The sequence below is a fragment of the Delphinus delphis genome, chromosome 8, assembly GCF_949987515.2.
Source record: "Delphinus delphis chromosome 8, mDelDel1.2, whole genome shotgun sequence".
Taxonomy (NCBI): Eukaryota; Metazoa; Chordata; class Mammalia; order Artiodactyla; family Delphinidae; genus Delphinus; species Delphinus delphis.
Window position 1 is genome coordinate 48,275,953 of NC_082690.1, and position 22,359 is coordinate 48,298,311.

Consider the following 22,359-nt stretch of genomic DNA (forward strand, 5'->3'; position numbering starts at 1 on the left):
AGATGAAATATTTTGAGTATATGAGTTTTTAAGGGTATGCTTAAAAAGACAGTTCTATTTACTATGAATTCCCTTGATCATGCTGTTTGATAGTTGAAGACCCAGCTGCGGCAGAATCATCTTTACAAAGGCCAGATATCATCTTTATGGAATGTAGGTTAAAACAAAAGAGAGAGATTGGACTGAATAGATACTGTCTCAGATATCACCTGGAAGTTGATTTTTTTTCTGCTTTAATGTGTCCTAAAGGCAGAGTACTGAAATATAATTCCTTTTAGTTGACTTTGTAGGTAATTGAATCTGAATCAATTTAGTCAATAATATTCACTAAGTAGTTATTATTATTATCTTTCAATCAACAGGCAGAGTTCTTTTCTTGTCAACTTGCTTCTCTTACTGGGATGTCCCCTGACCCCTCACTCTGAAGAGAAAGAGGATTGTAATAACTCAGTAAGGGATGTTTGAAATGAGAGTATGAAGCCTTGGGTTCTAATCACAGAGGTGCTGTTTCTTAAGTCCAGTGTTGCTGGTGCATCAGAAGCCATCGGCACCACCTGGGAGCTTGTTAGAAATACAGAGATCCAGGTTCCATTCCTGAGTTTAGTCATAATTTGCACTTTAACAAAATCTCCAGGTGATTGAGATTCATGTGTATGTTAGAGTTGGAGAAGCACTCATCTGTAAATTTGATAATAATTTATAGACTATTTAAAAAATAATTGGGAGGTCAATATGGGTATGCCTTCAAGCATGTGAGGAATTTATTTAGAATGTATCCTTAGAGGTGGCAAAATGTTTTCATTTGAGGGAGGACTGTGCAAAATAAAAAGTGCTTGTAGTTGTGATCAAATAGTCAAGTAGTCAAATCACATAGAAACATACTCCCAATAATGTGTAGGTTTTCTGCAGTCCTGGGTGTGAAAAGGTTTGACTTTATTCAATGATGTTTCTTCTCTATGAGCCTTGAATAGAGAGGGCTTCCGTCTCTGGGCTTCTGTCCTCCCTCCCTCCCTCTCTTCCTTCCTTCCACAACTTTTGAATTCATGTAGATACCCCCAATTCTAAGCTAATACCATCTGTACTTTTTCATTACCCTCTACCATTTGGTGGAGAAGGCTGTATAGAGGCCAAAGTCATTACTTGTAGGCCCTTTCAGCAGACAGAGTTAGGGAATATATGTATTTATACTAACCTGTGTGTATGCATATTTGTAAATATTTCTATATGTATCTATTCATATCTCTGTTAAGCCAAACAGGAGTCTGTAATGTTGTCTTCAAATCTAATCCAAAATCGTATGACTCAGTCTAGTACGACACCCCACCCACTTTCTTTTCTGTAACTTCCTACTCCAACAGTGAGAAACCTGCCTCCCACTATCTACCATCCATTTATTTAATTTTCAGTTCTAGTTATATATGTACAGTGGCTTCAAAATTGTTGACTTGGATTCCATGAGAAACAAATTTACCAACTAGAGTATAGACTAGGATGCTTTTGTGTAGTTTCTTTGTCTTTGGTTTTACAGTCTCTACTCATTTTTAGGTTATCAACTTTTTCTCCTACTGCCTTCAGTGAGGTTATTTCATTCATTTGTAATATAGTTAGATTCTTTTGTCACAGTCTGCACATCTTGGGATTCCCTGACCTCCTAAATGATTTTTTAAATTTGCATGCATTTGGTTTACTCTTTGTGCTGTAAAATTCTTTGGGTTTTGACAAATGCTTCTTGTTAGGTGCCCACCATTACAGTATTATTACAGAAAGTTTTCATCACCCTGTGCTTTACCTATTCAACCCTCCTCTCCTCTCCCAGAGCCTCTAGAAATCACTGACCATTTTATTGTCTCTTTAGTTTTGCTTTTTCCAAACATTATATAAATGTAATCATACGCTATGTAGCCTAGCTACATGCCTGGCATTTTTAAACTTAGCAATATATATTTAAGATTCATCCATGTTTTTACATGGTTTGATAACTCATTCATTCTTATTGCTGAACAGTATTCCATTAAATGAATTTACTACAGTTTGTTTATCCATTCACTAATTGAAGGATATTTTGATTTCTTCCAATTTTTGCAGTTCTGAATAAAGTTGCTATAAGAATTTTAATGCAGGTAAAAATGCTAATTTTTAGGATTTCCTCTATTTTTGTTGTTTTTCTTTGAATACATATTTATGTAGTTTTTTTAATCAGCAAAATTTTCCATATACATGTACATGGAGAAGCTATATGTGAGGTGGTATATGACATTTTGATTTTTCCCTTGCATTTCTTTACAGATATTCAAGAATTTTATGAGATGACATTGCTAAATTCTCAAAAAAGTTGTGAGCAGAAGATAGAAGAAGCCAATCAAGTTGCACAGAAATGGGAGAAGACATCTCTTCTTGCTCCATGCCATGATAACCTTCAAAAGTCTGTAGAGGTATATTACTGAAACTTTTAAAGTACTAAATATTTATTTATACCAGTAAATACCAAAATTGTTTATACCAGTAAAGAAGTAGTAGTTGTTAGTAGTGGTAGTTGTTGCAGTAGTAGTAATCATTTTCAACAAATGTGAACAATAATAACAAAAACTTATTTACATACCATACTGCCAATATTACATACCAGTATTACATACCATGCTGTATATAATATTTACAGTTGAAAATCCAGATTTTGCCAAAAGATAAAATAGGCATAGGAAGGACATGATTCTTCATATTATATAAGTGAGTTCTGTTATGAGTATTGTCATAGTTTGAGCTGACTCAAGTATTGGGTGGGCCAAAAGTTTCATTCGGTTTTTTCTGTAAGATGACTCTAGTAGCACTTATGTGTCTTTAACTTCATTCGAAACAATTTTGTTAGATTGTATGTGACAGCTGTCATATCAGTGTGCATTATAAAAAAGACTTATCAAAATTGGTGAATTTTTGTTTAGCCATTTTAATATTCAATATGGAAGAAAAAAGGCAACATTTTTGGCATATTATGCTTTATTATTTCAAGAAAGGTAAAAATGCAACTGAAATGCAAAAAAAGATTTGTGCAGTGTATGGATAAGGGGCTGTGACTGATCAAATATGGCAAAAGTAGTTTGAAAATTTTGTGCTGGATATTTCTCGCTGGATGATGCTCCACAGTCAGGTAGACCAGTTGTAGTTGATAGCAATCAAATTGAGACCAATCAATGTTATACTACACAGGAGATAGCCAACGTGCTCACAATATCCAAATCAAGTGTAGAAAATTATTTTGTACCAGCTTGGTTATGTTCATCGCTTTGATGTTTGGGTTCCACATAAATTAAGGGAAAAAAACCTCTTCACTTATTCTCTACTTAAACGTAATGAAAATGTTCTGTTTTTAAAACAACTTGTGATGGGCAATGAAAAGTGGATACTGTACAATAATGTGGAATGGAAGAGATCATGTGGCAAGCAAAATGAACCACCACCAACCACACCAAAGGCTGGTCTTCATCTAAAGCAGGTGATGTTGTGTATATGGTGGGATTGGAAGGGAGTCCTCTACTATGAGCTCCTTCCAGAAAACCAAACGATTAATTCCAACAAGTACTGCTCCCAATTAGACCAACTGATAGCAGCGCTCAGTGAAAAGTGTCTGAAATTAGTCAACAGAAAACGCATAGTCTTCCATCAGGATAATGCAAGACAGCATGTTTCTTTGATGACCAAGTAAAAACTTACAGCTTGGCTGGGAAGTTCTGATTCATCGGCCATATTCACCAGACATTGCACCTTCAAATTTCCATTTATTTCGGTCTTTACAAAATTCTCTTATTGGAAAAAAATTTCAGATTTCTGGAAGACTGTAAAAGGCACCTGGAACACTTCTTTGCTGAAAAAGGTAAAAAGTTTTGGGAAGATGGAATTATGAAGTTGCCTGAAAAATGGCAGAAGGTAGTGGAACAAAAGGTTGAATACATTATTCAATAAAGTTCTTGATAAAAATGAAAAATATGTCTTTTATTTTTACTTAAAAACCGAAGGCACTTTTACCAACACAAAATAAGGCATTCTTGAATTTCAGAACATGCTTCTGATGCAGTGGGGGAAGGAGAAGGATAGTGGGATTGGAGGGTATGGTCTAAGGCTGTGATGTCTGTAGAAGAGCCATATATACTGGGGCAAATAAAACGATTCATTGGGGTATAGGAACAAAATAATAGAACTCCCATTTATATTGCTTTTTATCACATTTTTTATAATCTTTTGTATTTAGGTAATTTATAACATATATTTAATTATTTATAACATATAATAATAATACATGTATATTTAAAAATAAATATGAGGCTATTAGAGAGACATCTTGCAAGATGGTGGAGTAGAAGGAAGAGCCCTTACTCCCTCTTGCGAGAGCACTGGAATCACACCTAACTGCTGAACAATCATCAACAGGAAGACACTGGAACTCACCGAAATAGATACCCCATATCCCAAGAAAAAGGAGAAGCCACAATGAGACAGACTTTGACAGGACTGGGGGAAACAGAGACTTCACTGTTGGATGGCACACACAAAGTAGTGTGTGCATTGGGACCCAAGGGTAGGAGCAGTGACCCCATAGGAGAGTGAACCAACCTACCTGCTAGGGTTGGAGGGTCTCCTGCAGAGGCAGGGGGTGGCTGTGTCACACAGTGAGGACAAGGACACTGGCAGCAGAAGTTCTGGGGAGTACTCCTTGGAGAAATCTAAAGCTTTACAGACATGGAAAAACTAAGAGAATTCAGCACCACCAAACCAGCTCTACAACAAATGCTACAGGAACTTCTCTAAGTGGGAAACACAAGAGAAGAAAAGGACATACAAAAACAAACCCAAAACAATTAAAAAAATGGTAATAGGAGCATACATATCGATAATTACCTTAAACGTTAATGGATCAAATGCTCCAACCAAAAGACACAGGCTCGCTGAATGGATACCAAAACAAGACCCATACATATGCTGTCTACAAGAGACCAACTTCAGATCTAGGGCCACATACAGACTGAAAGTGAGGGGATGGACAAAGATATTCCATGCAAATGGAAATCAAAAGAAAGCTGCAGTAGCAATACTCATATCAGATAAAATAGACTTTAAAATAATGATACAAGAGACAAGGAAGGACACTACATAATGATCAAGGGATCAATCCAAGAAGAAGATATAACAGTTATAAATATATAGGCACCCAACATAGGAGCACCTCAATACATAAGGCAACTGCTAACAGCTCTAAAAGAGGAAATCGACAATAACACAGTAATAGTGGGGATTTAACACCTCACTTACACCAATGGACAGATCATCCAAACAGAAAATTAATAAGGAAACACAAGCTTTAAATGACACAATAGACCAGATAGATTTAATTTATATTTATAGGACATTCCATCCAAAAGCAACAGATTACACTTTCTTCTCAAGTGTGCATGGAACATTCTCCAGGGTAGATCACATTTTGGATCAGAAATCAAGCCTCATTAAATTTAAGAAAATTGAAATCATATCAAGCATCTTTTCTGACCACAGTACTATGAGATTAAAAATCAATTACAGGGAAAAATACGTAAAAAAACAAACACATGGAGGCTGAACAACACGTTACTAAATAATCAAGAGATCACTGAAGGGCTTCCCTGGTGGCGCAGTGGTTGAGAGTCCACCTGCCGGTTCTGGGGACACGGGTTCGTGCCCTGGTCCAGGAAGATCCCATATGCAGCGGAGCAGCTGGGCCCGTCACCATGGCTGCTGAGCCTGTGCGTCGGGAGCCTGTGTTCCACAACGGGAGAGGCCACAACAGTGAGAGGCCTGTGTACCGCAAAAAAAAAAAAAAAAAAAAATGAGATCACTGAAGAAATCAAAGAGGAAATAAAAAAATACCTAGAGACAAATGACAATGAAAACACAATGATCCAAAACCTGTGGGATGCAGCAAAAGCAGTTCTAAGAGGGAAGTTTTTAGCAGTACAACCCTACCTCAAGAAGCAAGAAAAATCTCAAATAAACAATCTGACTTTACACCTAAAGGAACTAGAGAAAGAAGAACAAACGAAACCCAAAGTTAGTAGGAGAAAAATCGTAAAGAACAGAGCAGAAATAAATGAAATAGAAACAAAGAAAACAATAACAAAGATCGATAAAACTAAAAGCTGGTTCTTTGAGAAGATAAACAAAATTGATAAACCACTAGCCAGACTCATCAAGAAAAAGAGGGAGAGGACTCAAGTCAATAAAATTAGAAATGAAAAAGGAGATGTTACAACAGACAGCACAGAAATACAAAGCATTATGAGACTACTACAAGCAACTCTATGCCAATAAAATGGACAATCTGCAAGAAATGGACAAATTCTTAGAAAGGTATAACCTTCCAAGACTGAACCAGGAAGAAATAGAAAATATAAACAGACCAATCACAAGTAATGAAATTGAAACTGTAATTAAAACTCTTCCAACAAAGAAAAGTCCAGGACCAGATGGCTTCACAGGTGAATTCTATCAAACATTTAGAGCATAACTAACCCCCATCCTTCTCACACCCTTCCAAATAATTGCACAGGAAGGAACACTCCCAAGCTCCTTCTATGAGGCCACCATCACACTGATACCAAAACCAGACAAAGATACTACAAAAAAAGACAATTACAGACCTATATCACTCATGAATATAGATGCAAAAATCCTCAGCAAAATACTAGCAAACAGAATCCAAGAACACATTAAAAGAATCATACACCATGATCAAGTGGGATTTATCCCAGGGATGCAAGTATTCTTCAGTATATGCAAATCAATCAATGTGATACACCATATTAACAAATTGAAGAAGAAAAATCATATGACTATCTCAATAGATGCAGAAAAAGCTTTTGACAAAATTCCACACCCATTTATGATAAAAACTCTCCAGAAAGTGGGCATAGAGGGAACCTATCTCAACATAATAAAGGCCCTATATGACAAACCCACAGCCAACATCATTCTCAGTGGTGAAAAACTGAATGCATTTTCTCTAAGATCAGGTACAAGACAAGGATGTCCACTCTTACCACTGTTATTCAACATAGTTTTGGAAGTCGTTGCCATGGCAATCATAGAAGAAAAAGACATACAAGATATACAAATTTGAAAAGAAGAAGTGAAGCTATCACTGTTTGCAGGTGACATGATACTATTCATAGAGAATGCTAAAGATGCCACCAGAAAACTACTAGAGCTCATCAATGAATTTGGTAAAGTTGCAGGATACAAAATTAATGCAGAGAAATCTCGTGCATTCCTATACACTAATGATGAAAAATCTGAAAGAGAAATTCAGGAAACACTCCCATTTACCATTTCAACAAAAAGAATAAAATACCTAGGAATAGTCCTACCTAGGGAGACAAAAGACCTGTATGCAGAAAACTATAAGACACTGATGAAAGAAATTAAAGATGATACAAACAGATGGAGAGATATACCATGTTCTTGGATTGGAGGAATCAATATTGTGAAAATGACTATAGTACCCAAAGCAATCTACAGATTCAATGCAATCCCTATCAAATTACCAATGGCATTTTTAACAGAACTAGAACAAAAAATCTTAAAATTTGTATGGCGACACAAAAGACCCCAAATAGCCAAAGCAGTCTTGAGGGAATAAAACGGAGCTGGAGGAATCAGACTCCCTGACTTCAGACTATACTACAAAGCTACAGTATTCAAGACAATATGGTACTGGCACAAAAACAGAAATATAGATCAATGGAACAGGTTAGAAAGCCCAGCGATAAACCCATACACCTATGGTCAACTAATCTATGACGAAGGAGGCAAGGATATACAATGGAGAAGAGACAGTCTCTTCAGTAAGTGTTGCTGGGAAAACTGTACAGCTACATGCAAAAGAATGAAATTAGAACACTCCCTAAACCATACACAAATATAAAGTCAAAATGGATTAGATACCTAAATGTAAGCCCAGACACTATAAATCTCTTAGAGGAATACACAGGAAGAACACTCTGACATAAATCACACTAAGATCTTTTTTATCCACCTCCTAGAGTAATGGAAATAAAAACAAAAATAAACAAATGGGGCCTTATGAAAGTTAAAAGCTTTTGCACAGCAAAGGAAACTACAACCAAGATGAAAAGCCAATCCGCAGAATGGGAGAAAATATTTGCAAACGAATCAACGGACAAAGGATTAATCTCCAGAATTTACAAGCGGCTCATGCAGCTCAATATCAAAAAAACAAACCACCCAATCCAAAAGTGGACAGAAGATCTAAATAGACATTTCTCCAAAGAAGATATACAGATGGTCAAGAAGCATATGAAAAACTGCTCAGTAACACTAATTATTAGAGAAGTGCATATCAAAACTGCAGTGAGGTATCACCTCACACCAGTTAGAACGGGCATCATCACCAAGTCTACAAACAACAAATGCTGCAGAGGGTGTGGAGAAAAGGGAACCTTCTTGCACTGTTGGTGGGAATGTAAATTGATACAGCCACTATGGAGAACAGTATGGAGGTTCCTTAAAAAACTAAAAATAGAATTACCATATGACCCAGCAATCCCACAACTGGGCATATACCCAGAGAAAACTATAATTCAAAAAGACACATGCACCCCAATGTTCATTGCAGCACTATTTACAATAGCCAGGTCATGGAAGCAACCTCCATGCCCATCAACAGACAAATGAATAAAGAAAATGTGGTACATATATACAATGGGATATTGCTCAGTCATAAAAAGGAATGAAATTGGGTCTTTTTCAATGGATGGATGGATCTAGAGACTGTCATATGGAGTGAAGTAAGTCAGAAAGAGAAAAATAAATATGGTATATTAATGCATCTATGTGGAACCTAGAAAAATCATACAGATGAACCGGTTTGCAGGGTAGAAATTGAGTTACAGATGTAGAGAACAAACATATGGACACCAAGGGGGGAAAGTGGCTGGAGGTAGTGGTGGTGGTGTTTTGAACTGGGAGATTGGGATTGACATATATACACTAATATGTATAAAATAGATAACTAACAAGAACCTGCTCTATAAAAAATAAATAAAATAAAATTCAAAAAAAATTAATAAAGCTATTAGAATTGTACGCTCAAATCGTTTTTTACACATAGGATTGTGGAATCAAAAGTTTGGAGACTACTGTTGGGTAACAGTTACGAAGGAGTAAGGGAATTTGAGGTATGTCTTACTTTCATAGCTGAGGTTAATGTAGAGGCAGGGGCTGATCAATGATGTTTTTAAGTGGCAGTCAGTACTTTGAAGGCAGGTAGTAGTGTGTGTGCGTGTAACACACACACACAGTCTGTCAAATTTGGGGTTGTGTAGCTGATTTGGAAGGTACATGGAATCCTAGTGCTAATCATTGGCACTTTGATTGCCGGATCTTTGATTTGTTAAGATTGAGGCCTCTGATGTACTTTCCATCCTGCTCAGAATTGATTTGGAATCTGAGTCTAACGATTACCTTGATTCCTTGAAGAAAAAGTTAACAGTGACAATAATGTGTTAATTCATAGATGCCAACTATGTGACGTTTATAAAATACTTAAAAACATTAAAACATCTTAATTTCAATCCTAGAAGTAATTATTTTGACTTCTTCAGTCTTTTTTTCTGTGCAAATATATGTACATAAAATTGGGACAACAGCATGTAGGGTGTTTTTATGACTTATAAATTGAATGCTGTACTAATAGTATTTACCCATATCATGTCATTAAATATTTTTTTGAAAATATTTTAATGGCTATATTATATTTTACCGTTTGGAACTTACTTGAGCAGTTCTCCATTCAGAATTGAGGCTGTCTCCAGTTTTCTGCTCTGAGCAATGTGTAATGGCCATCCATGTATATAAACCCTTGTGCTTTTTCCAATTATTTCATTAGGGTTGATTTTATAAATGAAACTACTGAGGCCAAGGATATTGACATTTTTAGGACTCTTGTGACAAATTGTCAAAGTGCTTTGTGGAAAGGTGTTACCAGCAGTGTTTGAAAAGGCATATCTACCTATACCTTAGTAGCATTAATTATTTAAAGTATTTTGTCATATTAATAAATAAAATTCGTTACTTAATGCTTTAGGTTGAAATTATTTATTTATTATTGAGACTGAACTGTACTTTCTTATGATTATTGGCTATTTGTATTTCTTTCGTGATTTATTCAAATGCTTTGTCCATTTTTCTAAGTGGTGTTAGAATTCTTTTGATTTTGCAAAACTGTTGCAATATTTTTAGTTTGTGGATTACTGTTAATTTTGCTTATAGTGCTTTTTGACATTCAAAATATTTAAAATTTTTATGTGATAAAATTTACCACCTTTTAAAAAAAATTCTCTTTGCTTTGTGCTTCCTCATTCCAGGGTTAGTTAACTATTCTCCTATATTTTTTGTAGCGTCTTATTGCTTTGATATTTTCTCTTTTTGAATTTTTAAAAATTATTTTTAGTAAATTTCTAGATGCATAGTCCCAGACATATACCTCATTTTGTATAAATTATCAAATATATGCTTTTTATTCTAAATGAAGTTCTTTTTTTAAAACTTTCATTTTTGCATGTCTCTTCTTTTAACTTGTTTCCTTCCTATGCTGCATTAGCTCTACCCTCCTCACGCACAAGGTACAAAGATTAATATGTTTAATCTTTCTTCACTCATATAATATGTATTCATATATAAACTATATACATGTATATTGGAGATGGATATATATATATATGTGTGTGTGTGTGTATATATATATATATATATATATATCTCCATACTGGAGCATGCACACACATATACACACAGAATTTTGCACAGTAATTGTTTCTCAAAAAATGTTCATATTATTTGAATGTTTCTTCAAGTTGTCTGGTATAGCTTTAGTTCATTCTTCTCATGGATGAATAATTTCATATTGAGTCTACCATAATTAATTCAGTCATTCCCCTCTTAATGGGAATTTACTGTTTCCAGTTTTCTGCCACTATGAATAGTGCTGCAATCTAATGATTACATGTTCATTCAAACTTACTGATGCTTTTTATATCTATAGGATAGATTCTCAGGGGTGGTATTACTGGCTTCCAGGGTATGCAATTTTTTAATTTAAATAAGTGTTGCCAGACTGATTTCACCTTTCACATTTCTGCTGACACTGCATGTCAGTACAATTTTATCTCATATCTATCTCAGCAATAGGTGTTACTGCTCTTCTTAATTTTTGCCAGTTTAATAAGCTTAGTGATGCTTCATTTTTAACTTAATTTCCTGTTTCCAGAATATTAGTGAATTTGAGTATTGTTTCATATGTTTGTTGGGTATTTTAATCTGCTCTTCCGTGAATTTATTCATATTCTTTTCTCATTTTTCTATTGTATATCTCTTTGTTGTCTACTATTATGGGCTTTTTGTATATTCAAATGATTCAATTTACGCGATCTTGCTATATGTAGATTTTCTTAGGGATAAAGATTTTCCATGAATTGATATATACATGTAATGACTTTGGTTTATGATTAGTATCCTTTCAACAAATATGTCAGCTAGAAAACTCATTAAAAAAATCCTTTAGGCTATTTACTCAGTGGTTATCTAAAAGATTACTTGATTGAATCCATATAATTCAAGACTTTTAATTGGTTTATGAACAGATACCAGCAATATAAGGAAGAATGATGAGAAAAAAATTCACGTGGTTAATAGCTTATTTATTTTTCAACATAAAATGAGGATAGGCAAAATATATTTAATGTAATCTGGGTTTCTCCATGTGCAATTTAGGGTTTCTTTTAACTCTATTCTATACATCTTAAAATCCCTTGTTTGGGAAGTCGTCAGTCTATGATGATTTAAATATTGGCCAGTTATACCCAAAATATAAGAACATGAACGCACACTAACTCCAATCAAAATGCTTCTGAAATAAGTCTCATTGCTCTTCCTTAATGGGCTATGTGAGGCAAAGAGACAGTTCTGGCTGGTTTATTTCACTGAAGATAGAAGTGGGCACAGGGGAAAAGCATCTCTTATTTGGGGTCTCAGTGACCTGGGCCAGGACAGCTGAGGATCTTGTCCTGTGGGGATCGGCTTTCTAAAGTCAAAGTTCGGAAAGTGAGTCCAAGTTAAGTTGTTGCTAAAATGGTCTAAATGAAGAACAGTAATTGAGAAATGAAGTGAAAATGAAGTTCATAACCAGAAAAGCTTAGAATAACATTAGCCTAGGTTGATTCTGAAGATGTAGTACACATGCTTTTTATGTTTTGGTTTTTTTTACATCTTTATTGGACTATAATTGCTTTACAATGGTGTGTTAGTTTCTGCTTTATAACAAAGTGAATCAGTTATACATATACATATGTTCCCATATCTCTTCCCTCTTGCGTCTCCCTCCCTCCCACCCTCCCTATCCCACCCCTCTAGGTGGTCACAAAGCACTGAGCTGATCTCCCTGTGCCATGCGGCTGCTTCCCACAGGCAAATTCTATCAAACATTTAGAGAAGAGCTAACACCTATCCTTCTCAAACTCTTCCAAAATATAGCAGAGGGAGGAACACTCCCAAACTCATTCTACGAGGCCACCATCACAAAACCAGACAAGGATGTCACAAAGAAAGAAAACTACAGGCCAATATCACTGATGAACATAGATGCAAAAGTCCTCAACAAAATACTAGCAAACAGAATCCAACAGCACATTAAAAGGATCATACACCATGATCAAGTGGGGTTTATTCCAAGAATGCAAGGATTCTTCAATATATGCAAATCAATCAATGTGATACACCATATTAACAAATTGAAGGAGAAAAACCATATGGTCATCTCAATAGATGCAGAGAAAGCTTTCGACAAAATTCAACACCCATTTATGCTTTTTATGTTTTTTAATTCTTACTTTGTATCCCCTCCTTTGAACAAACTGAGTTTATTTAAAGCAGCTGGGGAAGACATGTAAGCTCTGTAAGGGCAACAATCATAAATCTCCCTTTTCTCTGATTCCTTAGCACCCACAAGAGTGTTTGTCACATAATAGGCTCAAGAAATATATGTTAAACCAGAAAGAAGTCCCTCTAAGCATCCTCTGGTTCCCAACTTCAGTCTGGCCTTAGGACTCCTTGCTTATCCCATCATGCTTCTCCTTTTCTATTCTCTTAGCTAAGTCTCCCCATGATGTAGACTAGAGTGGAGAATAAATTGGTATGCCTTAGTTGATCAAAGCTGGCAAAGGATGTCATGGATAATATCTTCTGAATCAACAAGAATGAGATTCTTATGTGACTGGTACATTGGCTCTGGAAACAGGTTTCAAAAACACTAAGGCAATGGTCATGCCACTGGGATATTACTTTCTGATGGGTTATATATGTACTAGTACCTTTATTTTTAAAAAGGTTTTGTTAAGACATCCATAGCCTTTAAAAATCATTGATAATGCAGGAAAATGCAAAAGGAGGTATCCTCTGACAACTGCAGTCTACTAGTCTGAGGCAAAAATCAAGAATAGTGGTTGAAATAATGACTTTATTTTATGGATTCAGGATTTAACTTAGTGTTCTAGTGTTTTTGTTTTTTGTTTTATGTTTTAGTAGAGTCAAGTCAATCTTTTGAAGTATTTTGGCAATGTAAAGACAAAACCTGATATCATAAGAATGAACGTTTCAGGGCAAGTAACCATTGGACTGGATATTTTAAAGACAGATAGGCATCAAATATCTTCTGGCTGCAAGATGTCAGTGTTATTTTAATGCCAAGGAGGTGTTGCCACCCCAGCAGAAGTCTCCACAAGGAAGGGCACCATTGTACCCTCAGTGTCTAGCATAGTGCCTGGCGCAGATGAATAGTACAGAACTATAATAGTGCATAGAAATTTTAACTTTATTTTTCTGTAAATCAGCATGATCTTGGTGTGAAGCCTTGAATCTTAGTCAATTCTGGGTTTTCTCAAAGCATTTCTGCTTTATACTTAATCACTCCCCCACTTTTCCTGTACCATCCTTTTTTCTCAGAGGGAACAATTCCCTGGGGCACATATTCTGCCACTGCATCTCAGTGAGAGCAGAGACATTGTGTAATACTGTATATCACTATGTTGAGGACAGTGCCTCAGTTACTACTGATGGACTGAATAATGTTGCTGGGAGAGACATGCAAGGAAGTGATACCAAGCAGGACCATATGGGGCCCCTGGGCACAAAAGCCTTCCTATGTCCCCCATTTCTTTGATTACAGGTTTCAGTCAGCCTCCCCGTCCTTCTCTGAGTTCCAACGGGCAGTTTGAAAGAGTTGTTAATTAGGGAAGGGAGGGGACGTGAGACAAGGGAGGAACAGTCAAAGAGAAACAATAGTGCAGCTTTGGGGCAAGGTCCTGGTTCCCCCTCAAGGGATATACACAATATCTTTTTTTTTTTTTTTTTTTTTTTTTTTTTTGCTGTACGCGGGCCCGTCACTGCTGTGGCCTCTCGCGTTGCGGAGCACAGGCTCCGGACGCGCAGGCTCAGCAGCCACGGCTCACGGGCCCAGCCGCTCCGCGGCATGTGGGATCTCCCGGACCGGGGCATGAACCCGCGTCCCCTGACCCACCAGGTGGGAAAAGTTAACTATATGCTGCCCACAAGCACATAGACCCCAGATGGTTGGAACCAGAAGGTTGATGATGCTGACTCCCACTTACCTCACTACCATCCAATCAGAAGAATGTCCACGAGGTGATCACGCCCTCTTTGAACCATTTCTATAAAACTTCTCACTACCCCCTCCAGGTTGGGACACAGTTTTGACGGCATTAGGCTGCTGTGGCCCCCTTTGCCTGGCAACACAATAAAGCTGTTCGTTTCTACTTCACCCAAAACTCTGTCTCTGAGATTTAATTCGGTGTTGGGGTAAAGAGGCCAGATTTGGCTTCATAAGCATCATGGTCATCATTCAGCATCTACTGTGAGATAACTCCTATTGGGACACTTCCTTCTTAATCTTCAGTAGTCATCACTCCTTTAAGTTGGCATTTGCAGCCGAGATGCATGTGTCCACCTGGTCTCTAGCTTTAAGGTCCACTCCACCATCTGCTCCTCCTCTTTATTCCAACCACAAAGCTTCTTCACTTTAAAAACAAAACAAAACTCCATCTGTGTATCTCATAGCTATTGTATATGGGCAAAAAACTAGCAGCAAAATGAGCATTTAGCTGCTTCCTGCTCTTCTTGGGGTACGACGGGATCTTGTGAAGCTGTTCAGGATTTTCTATCTGGATATTCCTTTACCATTGTTTCCCCTTTATTCTTCTGTGCCGCACTGGTGTCAGGGAACTTCTTTAAAGGCTTAGGGTTGGGATAAGGATGCAAGCTGAAATGATTCTCATCAAAATTTTCTTTTTCTCTTCTTTTACTCTTTTTATCTCACTCTTTAACATGAGTTTTTTGGTCAGAGAGAGGTGGACCACGTATATATAGTTATACGGAGAAACAGATTCCATTTAACTGCATATTCTTATAAATCTTTCCAGTCTTATACCTGGACTATAGTTTTTGAATTTAAAAGCAAAAGTACAGAGACTGTGCTTTCTGTTCTTATGCCCCTTGGAAGGTCTGGAGACCTTTAATACAGTAACTCAATTGTAGGATGGTAGGGTAAAAAGGATTTGCAAGGAAAACCCATTACTAATAAGTCATTAGGTCTTTCTGCAACAGATGCAGAAAGATTTGCTGCATTGGTAGTAGCATATATCCTGCACCTTGAATTTTAATGCCTGGCTTCCTAAAGGAAAATTTACTGTAAAGAAAAGAGGACAGTAGATAGAAATCTCTTAATCAGGTTCTGAAAAATAAGAAAAAATAAAGTGAAGCTTAAGTCTCAACCAAACCTTTTTTTCCCCCTTGTTTTATTGAAACATAATTGATGTACAGCACTGTGTTTAAGTTTAAGGCATACAGCACAATGACTTCACTTACACATATTGTGAAGTTATTACCACAATAAATTTAGTTAACGTCCATTAGTTTATATAGCTACCAAAAAGAAAAAAAAGAAAAAAGAAAAGTTTTGTTCTTATGATGAGAACTCTTAGAATTTATTCTCTTAACAACTTTCAAATGTACCATACAGCAGTGTTAACTGTAGTCATCATGTTGTACATTACATCCCCAGTAGTTATTTATCTTCTAACTGGAAGTTTGTACCTTATGAAACCTTTGTTTTTAAGATACTTGTGAAAAATGCTGTACATCTTGCCTTGCAGTTCAACTCAGTAGTTCTTTGATATTTTTGATTCTGTGGTAGTGTCTCTCTACTTTCAGTTTTTTGCTATAAAATAAATCAGAAGTGATGGAAAAATGAGATTGGAATTTTGTATCATGTAGTATGACACTGTATCATACTTAATATAATTTTAAGTGACTGGTTTTCTACTGCCCTGTTTTCAAACAGTGTACGTGTAATCTAGAAACCTTCACAGAGGAGAGGGTTTTAGCATTTCTGGTGGAACATAAGGCAGTGTGACTCCTTTGTCAAAACCTGCCGGTATCTTCCCACTCAAAGTGAAGGTTAATTTCCTCACAGTGACCTATAGAGCCCTGCAACTTGTGGCCGCAGTTACCTCTCAGATCTAAATCCTAGTCCTCACTCACTCCTGTCCTGCTTCTCTAGCCTCCTCACTGCTCCTCAAACACTTAGAACCTTGAATTTTTGCACTTGCTTTGTCCTTGGCCTGAAATGCTATTTCCCCAGATAGCTGCATGGGGAAGGGGAGTCATCTCTTTCAAGTCTTCAGTGTCACCTTCTCAGTGATCCTTACCCCATTCCACTTAAAATATCCTTCTCACCTGCCCAGAACCCCTGTTATCATTCCTTGCTTTGTTTTTATTCATTGAACGTTTCATTATCTATCAGAGGAGCATTACGTTGTTGTTAAGAGCAAGCCCTCTACAGTCAGACCATTTGGGTTTGACTCCAAGCTCCACCACTTACTGGTTGTGTGAATTTTGGGGAAATTACTTAATCCCACTATATCTCAGCTGCTTCTTCTAAAATGGAATTGTCACAAGAATTAAACATTTTTTTCCCCTCGCAATGAAATATTAGCTGCATGAGGGTAAGGATTTTTGTCTATTTATCGCTTTTACTCTAGGACCTAGAATATTTCTCCCATTTTATCAATTACTTGTTTAGAGGTTTAGTTATATGATTTTGGCTTATAGTAAGTTTTCCTAAGAACAAATATTCTAAAGTTTGCTCCACCTTTTTAGCCAGGACCATTTGAATCTTCCATGACAGTGAGCTGTATTTTTAAAATAAGGGCATAGCCCAAGTGACCATTAATAGAATGATTCACTCATCCATTGCTTCTTTCACTTAAATATTTATTGTCTAAGCTACTGTTTTTTGTTAGACTCTGTGCTAGATACATTCACTGGGAGACGCTGAAATTTAAAACATATATTTTTTTCCATTGACCCTGACCTCAGGGAGCTTGTTTTCCAGTTGAGAGTCTGGGCTTTTAAGGATTAGTGCATGGGGATGGTGACTAAAACACTAACCTTGTAGTCAAATATATCTGGTTTATATATTTTATTCCTGCCACTTGCAAGCTATATTACCTTGACTAAGTTATTCAATCATTCTAAACTGTAGGTTCCTAATCAATGAAAAAGGGAAAATAATTGTACCTACCTCAAAGGGCTTTGAAGTTATTATATGAAATTATCTATGTAATGTACTTAATATAGTGCCTGTTACATAGTAGGAACTCAATAATTTTTATCTACTATTACTGTTGCCTTGAAGAATGGATAGAGTGTGTAGAAAGAGGCAAAAAGGGTGCTCCAGGCAGAGAGAACAGCCTGATTTAAGTCAGAGAAATGGTAAAGCATGGGATGTATGTGGGAGATTACAACTAGTTCTGTTTGACTGAAATGTGGAATACATTAAAGTAGGTAGGGAATATAGAAAGATCAAAGCTCTGTCATGTAATTCTTTACCATGAAGTAACCACTGGTAACATGTTGGCATATTTCCTTCTAGCTATTTTTTTAATACAGTGTAAATTTGTACAAAAGAGTGCTTATTATAGAATTGAGGTTAGAAATACAGATAATACTAGTAAACATTTATACAGTGCTATTTATTTGCCAGACACTGTTCTAAATGTTTTAGTTGTATTAATCCCATTACTTCCCATCTGGCTCTTCTTAACAGATCAATTATGTCTTCTAGGGTTTTAATAAAAGAAAAGAAAAAAAAAAAGAAAGAAAAACTCACTCTGAAATACTCCCAAGGTAGTGTGTATCTCTATGTAGAAGATAATCCTGGTTTGATGCTCCATAGCTGATCATTTGGCAGTATTTCTCCAGCTGTCTTCTAATATGACTGTGCCTAGTTCAATCTACTTCCATTTCCATAATAGGAGTTATTTCTCTGAGTACAGATTTCTTTAGAATCTTTCTGTTATTAAAAGGGGAAAGGAGAAGTTGGCTAGATCAGGAGTTATCCATTACATAAAGTTTTAGAATGAGTTTATGTTGTTTCAGTTGGTTGTCCCTCTGAGCCTTATTTGGTAGCATGGACCTTCCATATTACTACTTTCTGAAGATATGGAGAAAACTTCTTTTCATCTTCTCCCTCATGCATCCCCACACAAACTGAGGGAAGGCTTTTAAGGTAGAGGGAAGTGACACCATCAGCTTCTCTGCTCAGTCCCCTGTCTCTAATTTACCGAGGAGACTATTCTCGTGACATTAGAGTTCCTGAGGGTAGAGTTTGGGGTAATTATTCAATAGGCAGGGATTAAGGTATAATGTTAAGTCCCTTCATATTGTGAGAGGGTCCTAGAGCAGGAAAGATTCCTGCTATTTCCAGCCCTATGAAGCAACATTTTCCCTAAGACTTCTGATGAAAGATCTTGTTATTCCAGCTGTCTTTCTCTTTGTCTGATTCCATTTCTCATAGTCCTAGTTTATGAAAATTGTCCTTTTCTAGCTTATTCACCAAACCTCAGTTCTTAGTGAGGATAACATTATTTATTAATTTATTCTGCCAATATATATATATATATTTATTTTCAAGTCATCAAGTTTATTTTACTCAACAGATATTTATCAAGTGCTTTTTATGTTCAGGTTCTTTTCTAGGTGATGAGAGTAAATTCTACTGGGTGTGAGGTGGGGAGCAGACAGAAAGTAAACAAGTAAGAAGAAAAAAAAACACAAGGCAGATTATGATAATTGCTCTGAAGAGAAAGAGAAAAAAAAAACCCTCAGGTTGACAGGGAGTCACTAGAAGGCTATATTTTACACAGTGACCAGAAAACATTTTATGTTGTTTCAGGCTTTTTCTACTATAAAAGCCATGGTGATAAATATACATTGGACCCCACGAAATTGCTTATAATCAACATTTTTTACCTACAAAAATGGCAATTTTATGTGGTTCAACCTAATAGCTGATAACCCTGAGAACTTCTATCTGACCAGATAGAATTTTAAGAGCTAAGATATTTATATTAAAGTTTTATTTCAAATGCATAATTGCTCTCTACCAGTATTCATTGTGTATATTATTACATGTCAGAATAGATATATATCAACAAACAAAAAACATTTTTTTGATTGCATGCCCATTATAATCTAGTGGAGGGGAAAAGCAATAAGTAATTATCAAAATTAAATAAAGTATATTATACATTAGTATGTGATGACTGCTATGGGAACAATAAATATGGTTGAAAGACATTAGGAATGCTGGTTACAAGGGATAGCAATTTTAACTGAGTGGTCAGTGTAGGCCTCAATGGTGATATCTGAGCAAAGAACGTGAAGGGTGGAAATGGAATTATCTGTGAGATTATCTGGAGAAAGACCATTACAGGTGGAGGGATCGCTAGTATGAAGGTCCTATAGTGGGAGCATACTTAGTATATTCACGAATAGTGGGGCCAGCCTGTTTGGCTGCAGCTGAGGGGAAAAATGGAAGAAGAATAGAAGGAGAGGTCCAAGAGGTAATAGGGGACCAGATTATGTACAGTCTTATAGGCTACTGGAAAGATTTTACTCTGAGAGAAGTGAGAAACTATTGGAAGGTTTTGAACATATGAATGACTTAATCTGACCTTCCCAAAAGGCATGCAGAATCTTATGTTTTTAGGAATTAGAAATATTTTATTTTTGCCTGGGTTGGCTTGACTTGCCATTATTTTCCACAGGCTTCTTTACTGTAGGTCTATATTTAATGTCTATTAAAGTGGATAGCAAGGATAATGGAATCATTGTTTTGGATCCTATGAAGTCCCTGTAGTGTGCCCCCCAATGACTGATTTCTCCCTTGAAACAAAATCAGATGAATTCCCAAAGTAAAAGCTTTGACATAGTTTTAGTAGTATGTAGTTTAAAAAGACCTGGAGGTCATGGTTTTAGACTTTTCTTGTCTTAAAAGAAAGTGACATTTACCTGTTTGCACTCAGCCTGGGGTCATTTTAAACATAAGCGCCACCTATTAGTTCTTGAAATTTCATCTCGGGTGCCTAGAGGGAGAGATCTCTCTTCTCACTTCCTCAGCATGTGTATGATACAATTCTAACTGTTTAACTAAAAATCTGATTTATATAAGGGTTTTGGAAAATATAGATCAAAAAGTTTTTTGCCACCCCATTAAAGCATTTAACCTGTAATATGTTGTTGATATCACAAGGTGGCAGCAGCAGTGTCATAACAGTGCTGTTCTGTGTTGAGCTGCTGAAGTTTTGAAACAAGTTGGAAATTATTCACTCAGCCTTTACTTTAGGAATAAAACAAAAGAAATTCCTTGTTTTAAACATTTTAAAGTAAGCATACAATTTGAAGTTAGATTTTGTTCATCTGTTTGTTCTTTAGGTGATTTTTCCTGAGCTATAAGTGATTTATCTTTCTCATCTATTCTGGTCTATGCTGAGGCACATATTGCTCTTCTTCTATCTGCTAACACTATTTTAACTGATTTTAGCTGCTAGGTATGGTGAGTTTTCTTTTATTCTTTTGTGAAAGAAGTGAACATAGCATCCTCCCCACTTCTGCTTTAAGAATTTATATATATTAGTCTGTTTTATCCACAGAGCTTGAGTTGCTGAGCTGAAGCCTGCAAGTCTTACTTGGTAACAGAAAGAAAGCATTTTTATATTACTGAACAATTATTAAACCGTGTTGCAGTAACAGCCTTGGGCTGGGAAGGAGGCAGCTTGACATAACAGAAAAATTGAGCCATCTGAGACCTCTGTGTTTGGATTTTGGTTTTGCCATTTGTAAGTTGTGTGGCCATGGCCAAATTACTTAACCTCTGTGAACGTCAATTCCTTTATCTGTAGAATGTTAAAATAATAATAATGCTTACCTCATAAGATTGTTGTGAAGAATGAATAATACATAAGGCATATAAAGTACTTAGTACAGTTCCTGAACCTAATAAATACTCCATAAATAGCAGCTATTTTGATATGATCTTATGGAAAGTCCTTTCACATCTCTGAGTCTCATTTACTTCATCAGTAAATGGAGAAAAAAAAATCCTACATGTTGGGGAAAAGCAAATGAAAGGATGTATATAAGAAAGTTTTGAAAAATGAATTCTGTAAACTGCATTATATTAAAATGTGTGGTAAAAATAGGATTTTATTTTCCTATTTCATCATTCCTCCCTGGGGATTCAGATCAAATAATAGATGAGAATGCATTTTGCAAAGCTGAAGCATTATGTGAATATAAGATAATATCATCATTACTATATGACGTCCAAATATCTTCTCATATGCCCATTGCTGTTACTTGGAATTCTTTCCATGGGTAGTTTGGTGGAGCTGAACAGGAGAAAAAGAATAATAGTTATTCCTGTTAAAACGTGCATACCTGCTGTAAGACAGTACTGCTGTTGGCAGGCTGTTGCATGAGCTTGTCAGAGCTCCATATTGATATTTAAATAAGAACAGTAGTTTTTGTTTGTTTTGTTTTGTTTGTCTGTTTGAGAGAGTGGGTGGAAAAAGAGTAATTATTTGGCTTGGGGGACCTGGGTAATGGTAGGAAGGAGGTAGGGAATAAATGATGATAAATGGGAGTTGGGAGAGATGTGGAGTGGAGAGAAGAGGCAGAATCAGGGAAAGGGAAGCTTGAAGGAGAAGAGGATGGTCTCAAACATAAGCTTTAAACTATAGTTAATGTTTTTGTTATACCAGTCTGGCAAAAAGCACAGAAATTAGCCCTTATAAGGAATGATGAAACTGTCTTCCCTTCTGTTCCCCTTCCCTCTTCTCCCTTTCTTTCCCTCACTTTTCTCCCTCCTTCCCTTCGCTATCACTTGTAGAATATCTGCTATGTGTAGTG

General features: G+C 36.2%; 1 long non-coding RNA gene across 1 annotated transcript in view; it reads left to right on the plus strand.

Moving 5' to 3' along the window:
- The window catches only part of LOC132429633 (uncharacterized), a 445,080-nt gene that overhangs the window by 261,654 nt on the left and 161,067 nt on the right, over positions 1–22,359 (plus strand). The window contains exon 2 of the long non-coding RNA XR_009520378.1: positions 2,287–2,432. This is a non-coding gene — a long non-coding RNA (uncharacterized lncRNA). The remainder of the gene's footprint in view (positions 1–2,286; positions 2,433–22,359) is intronic.